Source organism: Pleurodeles waltl, chromosome 8, assembly GCF_031143425.1.
Source record: "Pleurodeles waltl isolate 20211129_DDA chromosome 8, aPleWal1.hap1.20221129, whole genome shotgun sequence".
In the NCBI taxonomy this organism is placed as follows: domain Eukaryota; kingdom Metazoa; phylum Chordata; class Amphibia; order Caudata; family Salamandridae; genus Pleurodeles; species Pleurodeles waltl.
Genome location: NC_090447.1, coordinates 41,358,653 through 41,371,919, shown reverse-complemented (window position 1 = coordinate 41,371,919; position 13,267 = coordinate 41,358,653).

Genomic DNA, 13,267 nt, shown 5'->3' with positions numbered 1-13,267 from the left:
GGGCAGGAACCCTAACTATGCTGGTGGATTGTTCTTACTCCTCAGTCGTGGTGGTATTTAGTGAACATATCCCACCTACGAGTCGAGGGCCTTATGTTCTGCCTTGGTCCTATTGTGATGTTCCTTGGTCTTCTCAGTCTGCTGAAATGTATAACTAAACAAATATATAAGTGTTTAGCAAATTAGGCACAAAGGGAAACAAAAGAGTACCAATTGCTAACATTGTAGTACAAACTTAACTTACTCTTTGGTTAAGTTTTGCTTTCTTTTGTTGAGCACAAAATACACGTTAATTTAATGTTTACATCTCTGGGCTTCTGAAGTTGGGGCAGAGACCTCTGCACATAAATTGGTAGTACAGGTCCATCTTTATATACATGAAATTTTCTGCTACAACTGTGGAGTCTAGTTTGTAAATATCAATGTAGAGAGGCACTCTTCCTTTGATGCACCTTAGGACCCGATAAAAGTATAGGGGTTGGCTTGGTGCGAGATGCAAACAATGTAATAGATACCCTATGAAAAGATAAGTGGCAAAAAATGCAAAGCTACCAATATCTTCACTTAGGCTGGGATAGCCCGGGAGCAGCATGTATCGTAACCAAGATCCTGCTTCCACTAAAAAGCCATCTCCAAGATGACATCAGGTGGGAAGCAGAATCTGTAAATTACTTTTTAGCTGGACATCATAATGATGTTAATTTTGTGCCTAAAAATCCCCTCCTTCTCATCCTCAGATTATTCAATGGAAAGATAATGGGCAAACTCAGAAATGCATTCAGTGAAATGCTAATGGCTCTGAAAGAACTTGCGTCTGCTTGTTCTTCTTCAAGTGTTTAGTCTGGATTTGACTAACTCTTGAGCTAACAACATTCTGGAGAAGATGTGGGGTGGATGGTAAACACAATCATATGTATTCACCAGGTATGTGGGGAGTATTTGAAAAACTGTTAGATATGTTAGATATGTGAGTTTTCATAGAAGGTAAGAGAAAATACAGAGTAGATAAGTCATTATGATGTTATAAAATCACACTTAATAATAGTGTTGCCACATGCAGAATCTCCTGATTATGTTACTTGAAATGTATTTGTCTAAATCTTTTAACTCGGTTTTGAGGTGGCTGTGGACCATCTAAAAAACCCCTTCAATACACTACCAATATAACTCCTTACTCATCCCTATTCCACTCACTTTTAATTCACAGTTGGAAGCTTTTCTCACCAATATTACATGTGTTCCACAGTCATTGAGTAATCAAATGTATAGTTACATATGGCCACACTCTGCAGTTTCCTACATGAACTGTACACATACATATAGAGGACAGATGGAGGCTTCAGATTCTTCAAAATATTCATTTTTATACTACAAAATGTTCTACATGGTACGGTATCTGATTCAGAGTCTGTGTGCAGGATCTTACACCTCTGTCTTTCCTACCTTTTTCTTTGTGTAGCGCTCTGTCCCAAGTGTGGACCTTCAGGGCAGGGACTCTTCCCCAAATATGGAGACTCTGCGGTCATAAAGATACTACTCGTAAATGCCTTTGTGAATACAAAAAAATGTGTAAAAGTGTATGTTTAACTTTATGAATCAGACCTACAGGCTTTACATAATATACATGCTAGAAAACATATGTTTTACATTACATGAGTACTTCACATATTGTGTAAATGAATTACACAAGCTATAACAATACTGAATATACTGCTGTAGTAGGTATACAATAAGGTCCTTTCTTGGATTTGAAAGTATTGCTTATATTGCAAACAGTGGGGCAGTGGTGGAGTTGTCATATTGTAACTTGTTAGATTTCCCACCATGGAATTCTGCAATCAGCAGTAAATCAGCAAGTTGCAGTGCTCACTGTGATTTTTAGCACCAAGTGCTTGTTCTACCCTTCGGGATCAGTGTGAATGGCACTACATTGCATGCTAGAGGGTGCTGTCACTTGAATTGATTTTGCTGCAGATTTTCTACTCTGGTGGAACCTTTCATAATTTGAACAATCAAAGCCACCTGTGACTTCTCACATTGGGTTAATCGCACCGGGTGTGCCCCTTGCACTAGGGGATGCCAATTCTCACTTATGCTTGCCAACTTACTATTGGTGAGATGCACACAAGAAAAAACTCTGGCACTCGACAGCGGAATTTGGCCGTAACTCTGTGTTACATGCGTAATGCAGAGTAGCCATAACTCCACCAACTTTGCCGGCGGAGTCAAGTTTATCACCCACTTCAATTGTAATTACAGGTACTAGGATGATATTTGCTTGATGGTGAGTTGTAAAGGGACCTTAACAAGCAATGGACTTGCTTTTTAAGCTATATATATATTTCCATGTTGCCATTGAAAAGGCATTTTTTGACTTGGCTATATCTTTGGAGCCATTTGATGTGAATCCGTTCAGTAGATATTAAAGGAAATCCAAATGTATTTATCTGGGTGGAGCCTAAGTACAGGTCTCATGATAGGATCTGATTAGCTGCCAGTACTTCAATCAGGAAGTGCTCGAAGCCATCTTGAGACCAATATACATGATAGCACCCCATTGAAATACATTGTAGTGAATGGCAGATTTTGAGGGTCACAAAAACATAAAAAGGGCAATAAGAGATTTTAATTAGAATAGAAATCATTTGTTGTTGGTACCATACTAAGTTTAGGAACTGTGATGTGTTCTTCAGTGATTTTACCCTGTGAAAAAGCTTTCTTCTGGGATTTCATTAATCATGTTTGAGAGAAAACTGTTTTCTCATGGTTTTCCCACAGAAGCTATAATAGGTGCTCCAGAAGCTAAAATGAGAGCATATTTTCTGTATATTCACACATTGTCTTTATCAGAGAATAAAACCTGACATTCTCAGTAAAACATGTACTTCCAACAAGAGCAGGCAGCCTGCCAGTTGATTCCCTTGTGCTCTACTGCAGCCTTCCAGATTCTTCTGAGGAACAACTAGAGTGCTAACAGTCTACTATGAGAACAGTGTGGCACACCTGAAGCCATCTTGATTGAAACAAACTGGTAAAAATGAAAACATTTAATTTAGAAAGGAACAACACAAGGGGCTCCTTTTGTCACAGAAATTGTGGTTAGTGCTGTAGAAAGAAAAAATTAGGACATGTTTTAAGTGAGTTCCCAAATTTCTGTCTCTTGTATTTCATGAAAACATTCTAATATGTGGACAGAAACAAACACTGTTAACACCAGCAGAAAACTGCCAGTTAACTCCATGGCGATCAGCGGCTTACATTGTTCTAATGAGCAGCTACAGTGTTAACGTTCTGAAAGTATGGCAAAAGTGTGACACATCCGAACGCCATTTGGATGGAATCGAAGTAGATAACTGAAAGCATTTTCTACTGAGGATACATCAGTAAATAAGGAAATTAGGGAGATGCATAATAAATAAGTCCCCCAAGATGGCCACCAGAGAAAATAAAGCTCAAATATAGAACACATATCACTCAGATGGAGGCCAATGACAGAAGTGTATAAAATACATAGGCCCATATTTAAGAGGGCCTAGCGCCATCTAACAACACATTTGTGTAATTTTTTTAATGCTAATGTGGCATTAGATGGCCAAAAACACTGCAACAGATTTACAAAGTGGCGTAATGCTTGCATTGCCCCACTTTGCAAACTCTTGCGCCACATTATCCATGCACAAGGCATAATGTATGCAAGGGGAGTGTTTCGATGTTAAGTGAGGCCACAAAATGTCACAAAATATTCTAAGAAATGTATTTGTGTGATCTTGTCTGGCATTTTTAACACCTGCTCAGAACAGGTGTTATAAGGATGCTCCCATTGGTTTCAATGGGCCACTGGGTGCTTTGCAGGATTAGCTTTAAAATTTCTGACGCTAATCCTGCAAACTGCAGAACCAACGTCAAAAATGTTGACACTAGTTCCCTATCTACAGCCGTGATGCACTGTATATGAAATATGGTGCACACATAGTGGCCTTAGGGGGCGCTAAGGGACACAAGGAAAGTGACGCTGCACTAGATGCAGTGCCGCTTTTCCTAAATCTGCCCCTTAATTGTTTAGTTTTTTTTTTGCAGTTTTATATAGCGCAGAATTTACCTGAAAGTATTGGGGTGCTTTACATGAGCAGCAATTACATTACATGAGGATGCATTAATTTTCATTTTAGGCATGGGGAGATTAAGTGATTTGCCCAGAATCACAGGATGTAGAGCTGATGCTGAAACTCAAACCTGGTTCCCCACTTGCAAAGTCTACAGCTCTGGCCATATGAACACATCCTCTTCCTTAAGTGTAACAAATAATCATTTGATCAACTGGATAAAAACCCATAAAAATAGCACATAATTTAAAAGTGCTTTGATGCTATTTGAGAACTCAGAAAATGCCCTCATTTGAGTTTACTAGAGCACTAAGCATTATTTCTATGGGAATAAGACTCTCTCATTTTTATAATTTCTAAAGGAAATGCCTTAGGTATTACAGTTTTGATTACATCAAGATGATGTCAGGTGTGCCACACTTTTGTAATTAAAATAGAATGTTAGCAATCTATTTGTTAATTAGTATACCATGAGGAGGCAGAGGTCAGGGGCACGGACTCAGATAATTTAGGGCAGAGAGGAGGGTTCAGAGGAATCTAGTTGACCATGCTGGGCAGGTGGGAGGGGCAGTCACAGTACAAAGGACCATAGAGGGCAGGGGTAACGGGGCAGGGGAATCATTCAAACCCTGAAGAACAGGCACAAGCGGCTGTGGCAATATAACAAACCATTGAGGGCAGAAGGAAGAGACTGTGGCAGTGCAACCATGCATACCAACAGACCTGATTCAGGCAGGAGACTCGCAATGTTTTTTAAGACCAAAAGGACTTTATTTTATCTGCCTCTTGCCTCAAATCTTCTATTTTTCTGTGTACGTCAAAGGGAAAATCAGTTCCTACATTTGTATTTTCAAAAAAAGCCTCTTACCAAGTTTAAAATGATGACAAGTATGTTACATTGCATCTCTGAGGGAAGAAGGAATGGAGTAGGAGTATAGACTTAGATAACAGAGGGCAGAAGGGAGATGGGCAGGGGCACAAAAGTTGCCTTACAGGCAGACAGCATGGGTTTCAGCACCGCAATACACCACATGGGCAAGTGGAACGGCAATGCAGCACAACGGACCAGGAAAAAAAATAGGAAGGGGACTGTGCCAGACAGACAGGAGGGACAGAGGCAGCAGAATGGACCAGGAAGGGCAGGAGTGAGGGGGCAGTGGCAGCACATTGGACCATGCAACGCAGGAAGGAGGTGGCTGGTGTATGGATCCAGACACCAAAGGGTAGGGAGGAGGTGAATAAGGCAGCAAGCTAACTGTTTAGGCCCGGCAAGAAGGGCAGTCTAAGAATAGCAGCTGCACAGGGCTGTCATGAGGGAGTAGGAGTATGAACCTGGACAATGGATGGCAAGGAGGATGGAGGGGCAGGAGCAGCAAGATAAGGTTGGGGTGGCACAATGCCAAGCCAGGCCATGTGTCCAAACCTCCTTGACCAACCATGTATTGCAATTAGCATCTTACTTAACATTAAAAAATAACCTTGAAATTCACTGAAAAATCAACGGTCACAGGGGTGTTATAGTTTGGAAATAGAATAACAAAATATCTTTAGATATTCACAAAGAAATCAAAGGTTACATGGACATTATAGTTAGGGTCTGATTTTATGCTCACAAAACCATATATATTCAGCTGTTGTGGTTAGAGTTATTTCAAGAAACTTTAACTTGTGGCGTAAGGTAACTGTAACTTGTTCTCTCACCGTGCACTGCTAATTACTCCAGATATTGACTCACTCATGACATCTTCTTTGACATCATTGATAATATCACTGTATCATTTGCAATAAAATTATTGATGAGAAAACTGTGCGTTGTGAGGGCTCGAGTTATAGTTACCTTATGGCACAACCCGCTAGGCATCTTACCCTGCTCCACGTATGGCATTCGGCTATGCATGCAAGAGTTGGCCACAGGGCCTGCAGCCTACTCCCTGAATGCATCCAGTTCCACTTGCAGAGAAAACCCCCTTGCTTTGCCTTGACTGAATTCAAGAGCTTGGGAGGATTTGTCCTTTACTGAAGCAGAGCTTCAACTGGGGCATGTGCTATGTTTATATGTGTAAGAGCTTACTGTTGAGGTTTAGTTTCTGTGAAATGAGCACTGGAGCCAGAATGGATCTTCACTTGCATATTTATCCAAAAAGAGTCCACGGTTTGGCACAAAATGTCTACCCAACTGGAGTACTTTCTACTGGCTAATTACTAATTTCTACTTAAATGGCTAAATGCATAGGGCACATTCTACACTACCACTGGAGTAATGTCTCCAGTAACAATATGAGGTGTAATTTTCACAATGTGATTGAATCTCGAGCGCTTTCATACCGGAATCTGTGCCAACATTATTCCTTGTGTAGCGAAGACAGCAAAACTACAAAGAATTTAATCTCTACCAAATGCTGGTACTGCTTCATAATTATTTAAATTAAGTGCTTATTTTTTCGATGGAGTTGAGCTTATATTTGTCTGGATTTCGAATACTCAGGGGCCTTTTAGTAAAATAACAATCAAGGGTGATAAAGGTTGGAAGACCAATGAATACCACTAACATATTCAGGGAGTTGCCAAACTGGTAGACCTTACAGGAGTTTTTGCCCATTTGCATACTTGCAGCAATGACAAATATGAATGATGGACTCTGCTCTGACCAATAAAGGACGGGAGGAAAGAGCCCACTCATTATTGTCAGCGCTGAAGAGGGACCATGGGGGCAACCTCAATGCCCGTGTGGTCCCTGACTACTCCCTGCCTCCTGGAGGAACTGGCATTGCCCTGGAAAGCAAAACTCTGCAAAACAATTAATTAATGGCTCCAGGAGGTGGGCTGCATGGCCCCACTCCTTTAGTTTGCAATTGTAGACCCTGGGGAAGTATGTCTATGGCCCGGGAGGGGGACTGTGCAGCCCTCATCCCAATATTAATGTCATTATAGGCCCTTGCAAAGTGGTGGTCCCCAGGTTCCAGGCGGTCCATCAGGCTCCTCTTTGAACAATGTAATAAAGCCCCAGGGATGTGGTGGTCCTCGGAGCCCCAAAGTGAAACAGGCAGGGGGTCTAGGTGGCCCCTTTCTATAATAAAGATCAAGCCCGGGGGAGGTAGTGGTCCCTGAGGCTCATAAGAGTGCCATGGAGGGGGGTCTGTGCGCCCCCCCCTCAAATGTGTTCAAGAAGCCCCAGAAAGGTGGTGATCTCTAGGTCTCAAAGGAGCCCACCCTGAGGGTATAATTTAAACAAGTGTAGGAGACCAGTTTCATGGATCCTCCATGAATTTCAGTGAAAGGTTTTTAAAAAAATGCCCTGGCGGGGTCCTTGGGGGTCCTTGGCACCTGAGCTAGGGGGTCAGGGTATTCTTACTCTGCCCCCTTTTCTTTTTTTAAACTTTCTTTTGAGACTCAGCTGAGTCAGAGTCCAAAAATGGCTGTGAACTTTTCTTGGTTGAAATGTTGGCAGCCAATCAGATCTCAGCATGTGATCGCAGTGATCTGCAGAGCCTCTGCATCCCTATATGTACAAATGTGGTTTTCCTTTAATTACTCTAAAATTATTGAATGAATTTACACCAAATACCAAAAAGGGCACTTTTTGGACCAAAGGCTTCCTTTCTGCCAAGTTCGGTATAATTTTGTTCAGTGTTATGGGCTGTAGTTGTGTCTCATATCTCTATGGGAAAATGCTTGGGGAAAAAGCATTTTGGGCCTACTCTCCTTTTCTCGGTCTTCACTTGACTAATCAACCACAGCTTTCAAGACAGCAGCTGAAGTGAGTGTCAAATGGCACCAAAGTTATTTTTTAAACAATAAACGCTTTTCCTATGGAAACTATGGTGGTCATTATGAACATGGCGGTCTGGGCTGCCACGCTGGCGGTCATTACTGCCAACAACATGGCGGTCCAGACAGCCATATTCTGAACACTGTAGTGAACTGACTGCAAAGCAGCAAGTTCACTACCACGCACCGCCAGGCCAGATTTGACACATTCGACACGGCGGTGGAAGCCGGACCGGCAGTGGGATTTTGATCCCATTTCCACAATGGATTTCCTGGTGGGATACCGCACAAGGTAATCCCTGGCAGAAAGCGTACAGGTGGCAGGAATAACCATTCATGTCACCTGTATGTGACACTCCAGGTACCCCCCTGCCAATGCATCATTATAGGCGTGGCGCTGTCTGGACTGACGTGGCAGTGAGGGTGGAGCAGCATCCACCCCGCCACTGACCGCCAGCATGGCCTCATTACTTGGCGGGATGCCGACTGTTGACACTGGTGGTCCTCCATTGACTGCCGGCACGGTTTGCGGTGGGGCATCCCACCAAGTTCATAATGTGGGCCTATGTCCTCACTATAACTAACTACTGCCGACTGCCAGTAGTTAATATATATATTTATATATGTATAACAATCCATCCGTCTACCCTCAACATTTTAGAGCACCCGCTAGAACTCATGGGCTTGTGAACTGGGCTCAGAATGCTTGGAAGATGGAGAAGTTAATAACTCAGAGGAGACATTGTTTTGCAGACAGGTCAGAATCGTGTACTGCAGTTGGCAAAAACTTATGAGAGCACATATGCGTCTCTGACAGGCCAACTGGCAGAAGTGTACTGGTGGTGGCTCATCATCATGTAGGAAGCTGGCCTGGTGTGTGGTGGGTACCTATAGTACTTCCACCTCATACCAGGTCTAGATATCCCCTTATTAGTGTAGTGTAGTCAGTGTCTAGAAGCCAGGCTCTCAAAATCACTGTAGTCACACTTAGCACTTGCACACATGAAAGAATACACACAGTGATACAAAAATAAAGGTACTTTATTTTAGTGACACAAATACCAAAAATACCAAAGACGATATACCACCTTAGGAGGTAAGTAATACTATATACATATGTTGGACTTTTTTGCCTATGCAGGGTCATCCCCAATCTTTTTGCCTCCTGCCTCCTATGTTTTTTTACCTGTTGCTGTTGGTTTTTGAACTCTGAGCACTTTACCACTGCTAACCAGTGCTAAGGTGCATATGCTCTCTGTGTGAATTGTATTGTTGATTGGTTTATCCATGATTGGCATATTTGATTTACTAGTAAGTTCCTAGTAAAGTGCACTAGAGGTGCCAGGGCCTGTAAATCAAATGCTACTAGTGGGCCTGTAGCACTGGTTGTGCCACCCACATAAGTAGCTCTGTAATCATGTCTCAGACCTGCCACTGCAGTGTCTGTGTGTGCAGTTTTAACTGTAAATTCGACTTGGCAAGTGTACCTACTTGCCAGGCCTAAACCTTCCCTTTTCGTACATGTACGGCAGCCCTAAGATAGGCCCTAGGTAGCCCCAAGGGCTGGGTGCAGTGTATGGTTAAGGTAGGACATATAGGGCCTCATTATGACCCTGGCGGGCGGCGGAGGCCGCCCGCCAGGATCCCGCCCTCCATTATACCGCTCCGCGGTCAGAAGACCGCGGAGGGTATTATGAGTTTTTCCCTGGGCTGGCGGGCGGTCTCCAAAAGACCGCCCGCCAGACCAGGGAAAAACTCCCTTCCCACGAGGATGCCGGCTCGTAATCGAGCCGGCGGAGTGGGAAGGTGCGACGGGTGCAGTGGCACCCGTCGCGTATTTCAGTGTCTGCAAGGCAGACACTGAAATACTTTGCGGGGCCCTCTTACGGGGGCCCCTGCTGTGCCCATGCCATTGGCATGGGCACAGCAGGGGCCCCCAGGGGCCCCTCGACCCCCCCTACCGCCATCCTGTTCATGGCGGCTTTCCCGCCATGAACAGGATGGCGGTAGGGGGGGTCAGAATCCCCTCGGCGGCGCAGCGAGCTGCGCAGCCTTGGAGGATTCTAAGAGGCAGTGGGAAACCGGCGGGAGACCGCCGGTTTTCCCGTTCTGACCGCGGCCAAAGCGCCGCGGACAGAATGACCAAGGGAGCACCGCCGGCCTGTCGGCGGTGCTCCCGCCCCCGTTGGCCCTAGCGGTAGAGAACCGCCAGGGTCAGAATGAGGGCCATAGTAATGTGTTTTATATGTCCTGACAGTGAAATATTGCTAAATTCGTTTTTCACTGTTGCAAGGCCTGTCCCTCTACTAGGTTAACATGGGGGCTACCTTTAAATCTGATTAAAGTGTAGATTCCCTTTGGGAGCGGATGGACATGTGGAGTTTGGGGTCTCTGAGCTCACAATTTAAAAATACATCTTTTAGTAAAGTTGATTTTAAGATTGTGCGTTTGAAAATGCCACTTTTAGAAAGTGAGCATTTTCTTGCTTATACAATTTCTGTGACTCTGCCTGTTTGTGGATTCCCTGTCTGGGTCGGTGTGACAGTTGGGCTGGTTGTACCTCACACTAGACAGTGACACAAAGGGAGCTGGGGTGTAGCCTGTATATCCTGATGAGCCATCTGTGCTAGGAGGGAGGGGAGGAGTGGTCACTCACATCTGAAAGGGCTGTGCCTGCCCTCACACAATGCAGTCTCCAACCCCCTGGTGAGTGTCTGGGGCCTGGCCTGGGCAAGGCAAGATTTCACATTCCAAAGAGACTTCACTTTGAAGTAGGCCTACTTCAAAGGAGAAATTGGGTATAAAAAGGGCACCCAAAACCACAGACTTTAGAAACACTTCTGGAACCAAGAGGAATCTCTGCCTGGAGAAGAGCTGAATAGCTGAGGAAGAAGAGCTGCCCTGCCTGTGACTGTGCTTTGTGGAGCTATCCTGTAGTTGCTACTTCTGCCAGAGTAAGAGGGCAAAGAATGGACTTTGTGTGCCTTTCATCTTGAGAAGAAATCTCCAAGGGCTTGATCTAGAGCTTGCCTCCTGTTGTTTGAAGTCTCAGGGACATGACGCATAAATTATGGCAAATGGCAAAAGACTTTGTAGCTATCTAGCTCGGTGTGGATAGCACTGTGCTGATCCACTGCTTAAAAACTTTGCTAGATAAACATACATTTGAGGTGAGCAAATCTAGAGTGTCGCTGGTGTTGCAGGCTGCTCTTTACTAGAGATGCTCTTCACCTAAACTTGGGAACTACCCAGAGTTCTCTATTCTTTTTTGCATAATGTATGCATCACTCTAACCCTGAAAGGGATTTGTTTTGACTTATACTGAGTGCTCCCTTATGTCTGGATAAAGCTAAACCTCTCTGATGAGCTCTAATGAGAGCCAAACACGTGTCAGGAGTTGCTTTTACTCATTCGAGATTGGCTTGGATGGTATTTTATCAGTCCAAAGCTGTAATACAGTGCCTGGAGTAGTAAATGGCTTTTATCATTTTACAGCTCGGCAAGGTTGACACTGTGTCAAATCTATGCTTAAAGACTTTGCTGTACAAATGGCAAAAGAGTTTGTCGTTATCTAGCTCGGTGTGAATAGCACTGTATTAATCCAATGTTTAAAAACTTTGCAGGATAAACAGACATTTGAGGTGAGCAAATCTAGAATGTTGCTGGTGTTGCAGGGTGCTCCTTATTAGAGCGCCTCTCCACCTAAAGTTGGGAACTACCCAGAGTTCTCTATTCTTTTTTGCATAATTTATGCATCACTCTAACTCTGAAGGGGATTTGTTTTGACATATATATATACATACATACATACACACACACACACACAAGAATGCAGAATTAGTCATAAAAACAGTTAGAAAACAGTGCAAGATAGAAAAACTCTCATGGAGAATAATGAGCCTGAGGGAGCACAAACCATATACCAAGAAAGTGGAATGCAAATGTTGGTCTCCCACCTAGACAAGTGGAGTGAGTAGAGGGAAGCTGGGAGTATCAGAAAAGAACACAGATAAGTACCACAACACCCCCGGCCCTCAAGAGAGCAGGAGTAAAGTACAGTAATTTTCCAAAACCACCCACTGGGAAGAAAGGAAGAATATTGCAAAGACCGAAAGAGACTGCAAGACACCAACAGTGGATCCCTAGACCAGAAGACCTGTGGAAAGAGGGGATCAAGTCCAAGAGCTCAGAAGAGTCCAGGAAGGGCAGGAGCCCCTACCCACCGAGCTGAAGGTGCAAGAAGAGAACCACTGTGGACAGGAGAAGTCAGTACTGCACCCAGGAAGACAGAGTCGGATTCCTGGTTGGTGCAAACACTGGACGGAGGATTGCAGTCTGGTTTCCGCCAACAAGCCTTGACAAATGTAAAGTAGGAGGGGAAGTCCGTGGGGGCCTCAGCTGTTCAGAGAGCCCTCAGAAAACCAGGCAATGCACCCAGGAGTCCCACAGCCCGGGGACAAATACGTTACAGAAGAGGCCCACACAGCACTACGACAAAGGCTCCCATGCTGCCGGAGAACCACTCAGGAAGCTGTGCAACACAGGATGGAGTGCTGGGGGCCGGAGCTACAAGATGCATGAAGGAGTTGGAGGAAGGACACCAACAAGCGTTGGCAGCTGCAAAACATGCAGTGCATGGGGGTACTGTCTTGAGTGGGGAGGCAAGTTGTTACCTGCACCAAAGTGGGACAGCTGGAACAGAGGACTGTCGGGACCATTTCAGTCTACCACGCGCAATGCAGGATCCACACAGCTCAGCAGTAGAGAGAATCCAAGCCGCCGGTCAATGTTGCAGATGGTGCTTGAAGAAGTAGGGGAGTGATACCTTTACCCCTAGGAGATTCCTTCTTCCTTCTGATGCAGGCTGAAGACTGGCTGTCTCCAGTGGATGCACGACCAGGAAACTGTTGCAGTTTCTGGCAGGAGCTGGAGATACAATGGAGCAGGAGGTATCTTGCTTCTTTGTTGCAGCTTGTAGGCTCCTGGAGGGCCCATCTGCAGTTTCTTCAGCGAGAAGTAGAAGTAAAGGATGTAGATGAGTCCTGCTGGAGTCTTGCAATCTGAATCTGAGAAACCACCCTAGAGGGAGACCCTAAATAGCCCTGAAAGGGCGATTGGTCACTAACCAGGTAAGCGCTTATCAGGGTAGGGCTCTGACATCACCTGCTGGTACTGGTCACTCAGATGCTCCCAGAGTTCCCTGCCAACCTTGGAAACAATATGGCAGAACCCAGGGACCCTCTGGAGGTGCTCTGAGCACCACCCCAGGGGTGGCGATGGACAGGGGAGTGGTCATTCCCCTTTCCTTTGTCCAGTTTCAAGCCAGAGCAGGGACTGGGTTCCGTGAACCTGTATAGACTGGATTATGCAGGGAGGGCACCAAATGTGCCCTTCAA